This window comes from Anser cygnoides, chromosome 1, assembly GCF_040182565.1.
Source record: "Anser cygnoides isolate HZ-2024a breed goose chromosome 1, Taihu_goose_T2T_genome, whole genome shotgun sequence".
NCBI classification, from domain to species: domain Eukaryota; kingdom Metazoa; phylum Chordata; class Aves; order Anseriformes; family Anatidae; genus Anser; species Anser cygnoides.
Window position 1 is genome coordinate 179,100,275 of NC_089873.1, and position 11,486 is coordinate 179,111,760.

General features: G+C 39.0%; 1 long non-coding RNA gene across 1 annotated transcript; it reads right to left on the reverse strand.

Moving 5' to 3' along the window:
- Positions 1–6,667: 6,667 nt before the first annotated feature.
- On the reverse strand, positions 6,668–7,935 carry LOC125179985 (uncharacterized). Its single transcript, XR_007158166.2, has 3 exons — positions 7,711–7,935; positions 7,273–7,354; positions 6,668–7,121 (listed from the first exon to the last, which is right to left on the reverse strand). It is a non-coding gene; the product is annotated as an uncharacterized lncRNA (long non-coding RNA).
- Positions 7,936–11,486: the final 3,551 nt, after the last annotated feature.

The following is an 11,486-nucleotide window of genomic DNA, read 5'->3' on the forward strand; positions in this document are numbered from 1 at the left end:
GTGTTACAACTACTTGCTCTTTCATAGGCTGCATTGTTTTCCTAAAGAGAAATACTAATGTTGTGGTTGTGATAATGAAAAACTGGGATTTTGAAAATCTACCATTATGAATTTACAGGTAAATATGAGACATCTATTTAAAATGTTCAAAACCTGTTAGAATAAGCACAAAATGCTAGGTTTACTCCACAAATATTTTGAATATCTTTCTGCACAATGCTCATAATGTGCATGATACCAAATTCTTCTGTAGTTATAACGGAGTAAAAATAACACTCTTCTTGTACAGAATGAACAGTCATTTCCATAAAAGCTTTTTTTCGTTTTGTTTTGTTTTGTTTTGTTTTTGTAATTATGGAGACAGAACAGTGAGCTGAAGCTTCCAAAGCTTCAATATTTTTTTGATACTTTTCTAAATAGTACTTCCTTCCCTTCCTTCCATTGGCTTTTACTGTACTTTATAAGTGAAGGTGAGTAACATAATCCCTCCATGGCTAGGGTAGGACTAATCTTCCCTAAATTAGACATCTAAAATTTAGTTGTCTATGTACAGCCTAATTCTTCTGTGCCTTCCCTTATAGTTAATGGAGAGCAATAGAAATCTTCAGGCTGGTACTCAACCTCAGAGAGGAATATAGCATAGACCTGATGAATTCCTCTCTGCAGATGTCTGTGTCTCTCCATTAACTATAAAAAGACCTTAGGGTGAGGAGCTCAGGCTTTAACGTGCCACCTTCAATATGCATGGCAAACATTCCTTCACAAATCCTTGTAATTACTGTCAAATCAGTATTTACAACATGCCTCCCCTGTGAAACCTACAGGGCTTACAGACAATGGCCAAGCTATTAGTGAGCTCAGACTTACTGTGGCATAATTTGTTTATTTTGTTGTTATCTTATCCCCCACTTTCTCCCTGATGGATGCTTTATACACATATGTGTGTTTTGTCAATCCAATGGCAAAATCTTGGCTCTGTTGAAGATGGCAGGGTCAGGATTTCTTGTCCTCCTTTAAATATTATAAAATGCATAGAACAGTTAGGTCCCAGTCCTTAATATAATGCATTAACATCTACATATCACCTCATATCACCTCTCATGTCACAGTCCTCCATAAGGAGTTAAAAAAACAAAAACCTTCAGAGAACATACAGACTCATCAAATATCTATGATCAGTGTGCTCTACTCCCTGGGAAAAAAAAAAAAAAAAAAAAAAAAACACTTACAATGTAAAATGATCCTTTCAATGAAAATTAAGATTTTATGGTTTCCTAGTAGACTCTTCTTAAAACTAATTATATTAAACTTCTACATTCTCTGCTTTTTCTCCTCAGTAATCTCACAATCTCCAAATATGTGAAAGTAAATGCTTAGTCAGTGTGTAAATTGAGGACAATTATCATTATGACCACACAGTAATATGAAAATAATTAGACCATTGCCAGCAGCAAAAATATAAATCAAATCAGTTTGTAATAGGAACATTAATAATTTGTTAAAGATACAATCTATTGCACATGAAGATGGGAAAGCAGCTGAGCTGAGCTGCTTTGCTGAAGACACTGCTTATTTTGAAATAAAGAGCACAAAATTTGTGCATCAGTGCTAATCTATGGGTGATTGTGTTCAAGAGAATTTACAACCTATTCCAAACACGTGAACTCAGTGGAACTGGGAAATCGAATGGCTAAGTGGTATTTATTATGCTACCCTTATCTTTGCCAATGTGGAGGGAAGGAGTGGGACAGTTCACTTTGCCTCCAGGCATCCAGTAATGAGCCAACCAGTGGTGCATTAGGAAGTAGTGGGCAAGTGGCATTATCATCAGGTGCATTTTTAGTAGCAGAGTCAAGTAGCACTGGGAGCATTATAAGTAGTGCAGTCGAGTGTTAGAGTATTGGTATTACAGCACAGAATGTAGAATGGCAGAAAAGTTTTGGAAAATATAACAAGAGTTAGGCCTGAAACATCCATTTTAAATACTGCCAAACTTTGAAGAGCAGCAGCTCTGAACTCCAGCTCTCCCTTTGGCACCTAGGAGTCATTTTAACAGGTGAAACCTAATTATCAAATCCAAACTCTACCAAATCCTAGAAAATCCTGGATACATTTCTGATGAGAAGAAACACGGTCCAGATCCTTTCAAACCACAACAGATAGTTCAGCTAAATGGCACAGTGAACTTTTCAAAAGGAGCCGTAGTAAGTACAGTAGTTGGTGAGCCAAGGTAATACCCAATGTAAAATCTGATAATTATGAAAGAATTTTAAATAATGGACAGTATTACTCAAATCTTTACAGATAACATATGGAAAGACTTCTGAGGGTGTCAGGTGTTACCATAAACTTTTACACAAAGGGGTCCATAGAATGTTGGAAGGCTGCGGACATGAGGAGGGTCTTTCTCCCCCAACTTAACAATCTGACTCCCAGTGGATTTGTATGGTTCAGGCAGCCAAGACTTGTCCTGAAGAAAACGTATGCTAGTGTAAAAGTTGTAGCATAAGGACTACATCCAGTTCCATGATTTTCTCCCACCCTCACACAAATCTTTCCCTTTTACATGTTCTCCTAGGACCAACCAACCTAGTGTATAGCAGATCTTCTCCAGCATTTAACAGGAGTGCTGTAAATTTTGTAAATCAGGAGATGGGAGAGCTGTGCCTCATGCTAACCTTTCATCCTCTTTAGAGTGGTGATGAAAGGTGCTGAGGTGAGGGGACAAGCACATGGTGAGGTAGTACAGAGAAGAGCTGGTCTGGTGTGGTGCTTACAGGATGGAACTAAGCAGGACATAAATCTGGTGTCATGGATGTTGTGACATTACTGACTCATTCAGAGCTGGTGGTTGCCTCACATGTTTGAAATGAAGATGTTTCTGCCTATCACCAACAGAAGCAGCAGGTGATTGATATGAAATCTAGACTCTGGCTTTCTTCCAGGTCTGGACTAGCAGTGAAATCACACTAATGCTGTAAACCACTCACATGTGGGAGGAAAAAAAAAAAAAAAAAAAACTTAAGCTCTTTTGCAGTCCACATTTCTAAGTCTACACAAACATATAGATTTTCAAAATATTTTTGCTTTTGTGCTAGGCAATGACAATATGGCTAGCATCTTCCATTAGTAGCATGGGGAGATTTGTTTCATTTGATGCAGAGAAGTGTATGCTAGCTACACTATTAATGCCAATGGAGCATGAGAATGTTTCTCCACTTAAGAAGACTAAAGCCAATGAGCAGTTAGACACTAAATTCTTAGCTGTCTAAATGGGAATGAAAGACTGAAATCTGAAAGTTCTTCCCAAGTATGTTGAACCAAATCAGAAAAGCAGCCGAAGTACATTAATAGAATTTACTAAAATTGCTGAAGGAATACAAAGAATCCAAAGGATTCTTTTTATCTAATGCAATAATATTTGAAGTCTGTGGATTATTTTTTTTTTAAAGAAAATCTTCACTCTGGTTGCAAGCATACTTCCTACTTTTCTTGGTGTAATATTTTCTTATTTTCAGCTAAAATCAGAAGTAGAGAAAAACAAGCATGTCACTGGAGATTGTCTAGATTTTAATGAAAATTTGGATATAAGTATGTATTATGTTTTCAGCAAACTCTCTGTACTCTCTTTTAAAGAAAACTCATGAGGGGAATTCACAAGAAAGGTGTAATTGAGTATGCTGCCCTTTTTCTGCTTTACGTTTGTAATGGCATATATAAACACATTTCCTCTGAAAAGAGGATTTCTGCAAGGCTGCTTTAGGGAGGGACCAGTGCTCTTGCAGTGCCTAGACAGATACTAAAATCCAGGATGTCTGGATCTGTAACTGGTAACAAATTGAGCTGCTCTGACAACAAACACAGAAATAAGTGCCAAGATAACTTATGTTCATGAGGAACTATCGTTTGTGGGATATGTGTTATTTCTTGTTCGGGTATAGGTCAGAAGTGATAATGTACTGCAGCTCTTATAAAAGTGGTACACAGCAGCAGTGCCTTGTAGATTCATGTCTGAGCTAGGTGACTGCATCTCCTCATACATCTCACATCAATTTTTATGAGATATTGTCTCTCTTGGAATTGTAGACATTGTTCCTATTATTCAGTTATTTTCCACATTTGTGCTGCCTGTCTACCTATTTCTGCTGATACCAATCAATTACGACTAGTTTGTTGCTATGCAAAATGAAGATCCTCCTGTGAACCTTAAAAGCTGACACTCAGAACCTAAAATGGTTCCCATTAGAAATTCAGCATTTTGTAATAATCATCATGTTCTGAAGTATACAGAGAACCATTACCTTGGACACAGAAATAACTAAACTTTATGGAGAGTTTTCTAAATGCCTGAGAGAGAGTTTCAAGAGTGCTGAGGCTCTCCAATTTTCCATTAAGAAAATGAATGTCTAAGACATGAATCACCCCTTAGAAGGATCTACAGCTTCCACTGATTAAAAAGGGAGTGCAGAGGGCTGAGGCTGACAGAGAATTCTGCATGGTGGGTATTTGTATTTGTATAATACACCTATATTTCACTTTGGTTCAAGAAAAATATGCTTGGATGTAGTCTGTTCCAAAACAGCAAATATGCCCAGATTCTGATTTAAATATGCTGCTTTGGATAAGAAAAACAAACACAGTATTCAAATAGAGGTGAGTGAACAGACTAATGAAATATATTTCCATACATTTGTTACATCCCTAGTCATCTTCATATCACACATATCTTCATGTTCTTTTAAGATTTTTAACTGCATCACATACTACCAATGTATTCCCATAACAGTCCTACCTTTCTCCTGTAGTATTACCTACTTTCTTCTTACAGTATGTTTAACCGTCTACAGATTTGTGTTGCTGTTTGTCTGGGTAGAGTGCAGGTTATGCTCTGGCTGTTGCTGAGCCCTACATTTGTTGTTGGGCATCCTCATGGTGAAACAGAATAGGTAACTATTCCACTTACAGCAATGTATTCCGCCTGTGGAGTGCTAACATAAGCCCCCTCTCTCTGCTTAGTTGGCTATGTTCAAGAAATATTTAGGGACTTTATTTATTTATTTAAGTGCTAAGATCAATATTGCCAAAAAAAAAAAAGTTCAAAAGTTATTGCTTTGGGGGAAATGGCTGAAAGACGAATGTGGTAGACAGACAACAAGGACAATAACAAAAGCTCTGTTTCCTTGAGAAGGAAAGCTAAAAATATTTCAGTACATCACCCCAAACTGAAGTATTTCTCTCTGAGTGACAGAGATATAAATCTACATTTGTCTGAGCTCCTGCTGTCTCTTATTAGCGTTTTAGTGTCAGTCCTGTTTCTTTTATCATCTGGGATTCTCCACTAAGCTATATCCTCTGGGTTGCAGCAGAAGTGGAGAAGACCATTCCAATGTGCTGCAGGACTGTCTGTGCATAGACTGTGGAAGCCTAGCCCAGAGGAGGGAATTACACTATGAGTATTAAGCATGCAAATTAACCCTTCTCAAGGGGAAGTCCAGGGAGACTAGATTGTATTACTTTACCAAATGTTTTCTGATATTCCCATTGCCAAAAATAATGTTGAGATTTCAACTTTGCAATGCAGATCTTGAAATGAAAACATTTCCCAACAGATGGAAGTTCCATATTTCTGAGCAGGGATGGATAATTTGAGAAATTTATGCACACCTCAATGTTTTATTGTAAGCAGCAATGTCCTGTATTGGGACAAATATCCTCTGTGAATTTGTGTATCCTTTTCATTAGAGATTGTTCACTTTTTTTTTTTTTTAATATAAGTATTCACAGTTTCTATTTTCTATTTAACAATATGTTTGAGATGTGTGTCTTTTAATTCCAGAAGACAATTATTAGATTGTATTTTATCAATTGCCATTATCTATATAGTAGAGAAAGAAGATGAAGAATAAATCTGGAGAAGGATAGGAAAAGAGCAAGATATCTACTGTGTTTTTTAGTGGTAACATGTGCAAGTGGTAGAGAAAGCCTAAGTGTCTGTGCCAGTACATTCCCAGAACACTGAGCAATTCGATCACACTCTTAAATTTCAACACCTTGAGGACTTGGTAGGTGTAGTTGAGGAGAGACATTTTACATCAGTAAAACAGGAACATTTCTCTTTATTTTAATATATCTCTAATCCAAAGTCCATTGCAATTGGTCAAGGTCTCTTCATTAACTTAGTTGAGATTTGAATCAGGTCATTTAAGTCCAAGGACGAATAAGTAGACCTTGCCATTTCTCTTCTAGTGCACAGTATGTAAGGTTCTGCTGGGTCTTCCACTGTGAATGCCCTTTTGTGAAACCCTGAGATGTAAATTCAGGGTCTAGTATCTTCAGGGCCTTTCTGATCCCCAATGCCATGCCATGATTTAAAAAGAGGCAGTTTCTAAAGTGCACTTGCAGCTGACTCAGACAGGCCTTTATCGTATTGATTGCAGGCAATGTTTGCTTTATGTACTGTTCACTACTGTAATCCTAGATATATTGAAAGTGGGATCAGGGATCAGAATAAAATGATGTGACATTGTTTAGAAAAAGGATATACACATACAAAATCTTTGTAATTACAATGCAGGGAAGTTTGATGATGCCATTACTGCATTAATTCACTCTCTATAAAAGTTCAAGTTAAAAGCAACAACAGGATCATTATTTATAACAGAAAAAAAAAAAAAAAAACTTATATTCAGACTTTAAGATGTTTCTTTAGTGTAGATCACCAGACTTTACGTTGATTTGTTTAGACAGATGTCTGGAATAGTTCAGAACTGTTCCACTGTTCATGCATAATGAGGTCCATAGCATTAATTATGTATGTAATTTCATTAGAAGAAATGTTCTCTTACAGCCATATGCAGCATGTTGCATTTACTCGCACTATGAAAGACGCCACTTTTAAATCTATCAACACTTGTCACTATAGCTGAACACTGTACCTTGAGAACATCAACCTCCAGCACAAATCTGCTGTCTTCCCATCAAAGCCAGGACTCTTTCATTCCAGCAGTACTTCTGATGCACTTGTTTGCACTCAAGTTTTTGTAGATGGGATAAACTAAGAGCTGTCAATATATGGTGATTTTCTATCATTCTTCTCCAAAATTATGTTTAGAGCAAGGACTCTAGGTTAAAAGGGAAACAGCTCAGTCAGAAAAGGTGAAACATCAAGAAGCAGGGGATCAACCATATGTTTATAAAAAACTGATGGCTGCTGTCCCCATCAGAGGTGGAATCTTCAGCACCTTCACCCTGAGTGTGTAGTCAGGTACTTACACAATTGATTGATAGGTTGTCTGTGAATGGGGTGGGATGCACATCCTCAGTGCCTCTCAAGATGCACATCCTTGTTGTGAGCCTGCCGGTGGAGACAGCAGTAATAGATAGTATTTCTCTGTTAGAGCTATTAAATAAGCTAATATGGTTGAAGAAGGCAGAGTGAATGTGTATAACATTTACAGAGTTGGTTTTAGTGTAAGATTATTCAACTGTTCTAGGATTTATAGCTGTTGAACTACAAATATTCCCCACTGTGGACAGAGTTGTGTCAATATACCAATTCATTTGGGAGATTTTAAAATCATTAGGGAAGGTTTGCAATTGATATACCCTCAGGAATCACTGTGTTTTACCACTGTGATTTACAGCATGAGGTGCATTTGCATGGGATAATCCAAATGCTGTTTAAAGCTCAATCACTTGAAATTAACTAACCTGTTAATTCCTGACTGATCTATGTCTAACTCCTTTGCAAGGCCCAGGACAGTTTGTCTTCATGATCAAGAAATCCTGTACTCACAGGAATAAAATGCTAGTGCGGCTGTTCAAAAGAGGGGAAAAAAAAAAAGTGCCTTAATTGCAATGCAGTAAATTGTGAGGTGAAAACAAGGAGCTATACATATTAAAATGAAACAACTTTTAAGTGAATGTGATAACCTTATGAAAAAACTAAAAATCCATTGAAGAAGTGAAAGAACATATATTTTCTGAAATAATAAAGAGGAACAGCTAATGAACCTGTCTGAAGTCAGTAAATACAAATTAATAATAATAATAACAATAATAATAAAAAGTCCAGTTATCCTGAAGTTATTGATTGTGATCTCCGATTTTGCTTTCTGTCTTGTCATTTTTAACCCTTAATTATTTTATTCAATCTGTATGTGATTTTGATTTTACTGTGCAAATCCCAAAAGTTGTTCAAACCCCAGGTTACTATCACATACAATTTCATTAAGTAGGTCTTACTGTTTAAAGTTTCAAATTCAGGAGAGAGCACAAACTAAATGCAATATGCTGAAACAGCATTGTACGATAGGGATATTCATTCTGCCAGCAGCTCTGGGCTATAGTCTTCTGCTGCTTCTGCAGTAATGGAAGCTGCTCCTGGGCATCCTAGTCTTGGTGTCTCTGCTTGAGCAGGGGGTTTGGGCCAGATGACCTCCAGAGGTCTCTTGCAACTTCAACCATTCTGTAATTCTGTGAATGTCTGGGGTGTTTTCCAGCGGCTGATGATATTCACTCCCCTCCTGAACATTGCTGCGCTGCTCTGGCCAGGGACAGCCTGACATGCTCCTGGCACAAAGCCATAAGCATCCATTATACAGCACGAAATACTTAAGATTTAGTATACCTGAAGCAGCCACTAAAACAAAACAAAGCAAAACAACATACAGCTAAAACCTGAAGAATGCAGGAAATCCAGAAACAACATCTCACAGTTGTGTACACTAACCCCTGAGCCATAAAACAATGGTCCTTTTTTGTGTTTGCTGGCCCATGGGATCTTTTCATCTTCAGCTGCTCAGTAGCACAGCTTCAAGAGTGACGACTGAACTCACATCATACTGCCTTATGCCCTGGAAATGGGCAGGTTGTGCAGTGTGTGGGTGCACATGCACCAGGCTCAGTTCTCATGCTCCGGTCACCCCAACATATGACAGCTGTGAGGGTGCTGGGATAGTGCCTGCAGCTGCACTCTAGATGCACACAACCCATCTTTTCCCCGAGTCTCTGAGGAAGAAGAGGAAAAGGCTTGGTTTCAGGATTTTGACTTGCTATCCGTGCCTGAATGACCTCACCCACCTGCAATACTGCCTTCAGGATCAGGATATACAGGATGAAATCCTATACTGACAGGAGCTAAGCAACAATGCCAGTGTGATATCCTATTACTTGTTTTGGGAAAGACAGATACACGCACCCCAGGCAGTCCAATCTGGCAGTAAACCCCAAGCCCCCCAGGAAGACAAAGAGCTTATCAGTGCCTCAATCACCTTCTCAGTTCGCTATGCAAATACTCTCTCCAAAACACTGCCTGACAGCCTCTTCACTGTGCTGCTGCTGCGAGCTCCCACCAGGGACACTGCACCTGTTACAAGGGACCAGAGGTTTGCCTCAATCCTTCCCTTTTTGCAGACTGCCATAAGGCAGCACAGAGATGCAGAGATGTCTGTGTCCAGCCAGAAATCCCCTGTATCCAAGGAGATATGGGAGAGTCCTTGCACTGAAGGGATGCTTCATAGGGTACCTGTAGCCCCACTCGCAGGGCAGCAATCCCCTTACACTATGGGGAATCTGTCCTTTCTCATCAGCTTGCTTGCCAAGTTCCTTTCTGTGCTGTAAAAGGATATTTTTCTGTCTAAATGGGTAAACAAACAAATGTATTTACCATCCCCTCCTCTCTTCAAATGCATGCTGCTTTGGAAAATGGATTTTATTACAAGTTACGGTGTATAATTTTGTGGGATCCCCCATGCTAATACATTGACAGCGTGTCAGTGAAGTGTACTTAAAATTACGCTCCTCTTTGAATTGCCATGTGCTGTTTAAGCACTGCCAGCATACTTGTTACTGTCCTAAACACAAAGCCAGTCCCTGGCCCAGAGTGATTACTGAAGGGGCATTCAAGAACCGATCAGTATATGACCAGCATCACTTTGCTGCAGTTGTACCATGCCCAAAAGGATGTTATGCACAATAACTTTGTGGGCTTATTTTGTTTTGTTTTTGCCTCCCCTCTCTTATTCGTAGATTTGTCAACCCCTACAATATCTCTAAGCTGACTGCAAAGGGAACTGCAGATTGCAAGCAAGTCAGTGACTGAATACTGCATTGCCAGTCACGCATACACGCGGTATAATATCTTAGGAGAGTGGTGCAAGATCACTCAGAAACCTTCTCCCTCCATTCATTCATTCACCAAACACAGCCACTTACAAGAACCATTTATTTCTCTTCCACATCAAGGCCTCCACTTCGCTTTGCCAGCGGGAGTCAAGACTGCAGCTTGATACCTGAAAGATCTTCTTGCCTCCATCACAATTTCTCATGCTGGCCATTTGTCCGGCTTGTTTATACATTTCTCTCAGCTGTGATTGCAGCAGCCCCAGCCCCGGTGCTGCTCCGTAGCAGCGGCGGCAGCGAACTGCAAGTGGGCTGTGCCACCTAGCGGCTGCTGGGCAGCAGCTTTGCGAAGCCGGAGCTGTTCGTGACGAGGGCTTGCTTGGGCAAGAAATTAAAATCTCCTCTCTCATAAATATCAACTTGTTAAACTTTGACTTCGGTTTTAAAAGGCAGAAAATTAAAATGTATACCTCCATCTCCAAAATGCAGTAATTAAACAAAACCCACAGGTGCTATTTTAATGATGCCAGTTCTTCAGACTTGCAGGCTAAACAAATACAGTTTGCTGTTAACTAATTATGTTGTCTTAATTTGCTGATTTTAAAAACTTAAATGTCCTGAACAAATAAAATCATTATCTTGGATTTCTTCACCATGCCTTCTGCCTCTCACCATCTGATGCCCAGCACTGCAGGTTTTGTTGTGCAGAGCAGCATTCAGTGAGATCAGCCAGGCTCCCTGGCAGAACCTTCTTCTGCACCAGACCACAATTTGGTTTGCAAATCCCCTCCCAATCAAAACCACGAATGGTCACAAAATCCCTGCTAATGCTGTCTAATAGCGACTTTGCTTGAACTTGTCTGCTTGTATTACCTTTTCAATATGTATCTTAATTAACCACAGAGAGAGCAAAAAGAGGCAGCGTCTCTTTTTGAAAGTAGCTGAGCTAATTTCCCCCCTCACTCTTAGTAAGCAGCAAGCAAAGCAACTTCTTCCAATGGAAAAACATCTCTCAGTGACACTGTGGCCAATGTGAAACTTTCATCTAACTTTCTCCTCTCAAAAACGTAAAGACAACAAAATCTATGCATCATTTAAAGATGCCCCAGGACGGCTTTGAATTATGCAATCCACAGTTATGTGAGCTGCTGCTTAAGGGATTCTTTGGCTATTTTGCGACACTGATCAATCCTCTCTTGGTTTTATTTAAAAGACCCAGTCAGTGAAGCATTCAAATCACATTACTCACATAATTCATTCACATGCCTGGAAAACAATGCAAATAAACACATAAGGAAGAATGAAATATACGCTAACTAGCTACACTTTTCACAGGTTGGGCCCTCTGATGAAAAATCATTCTG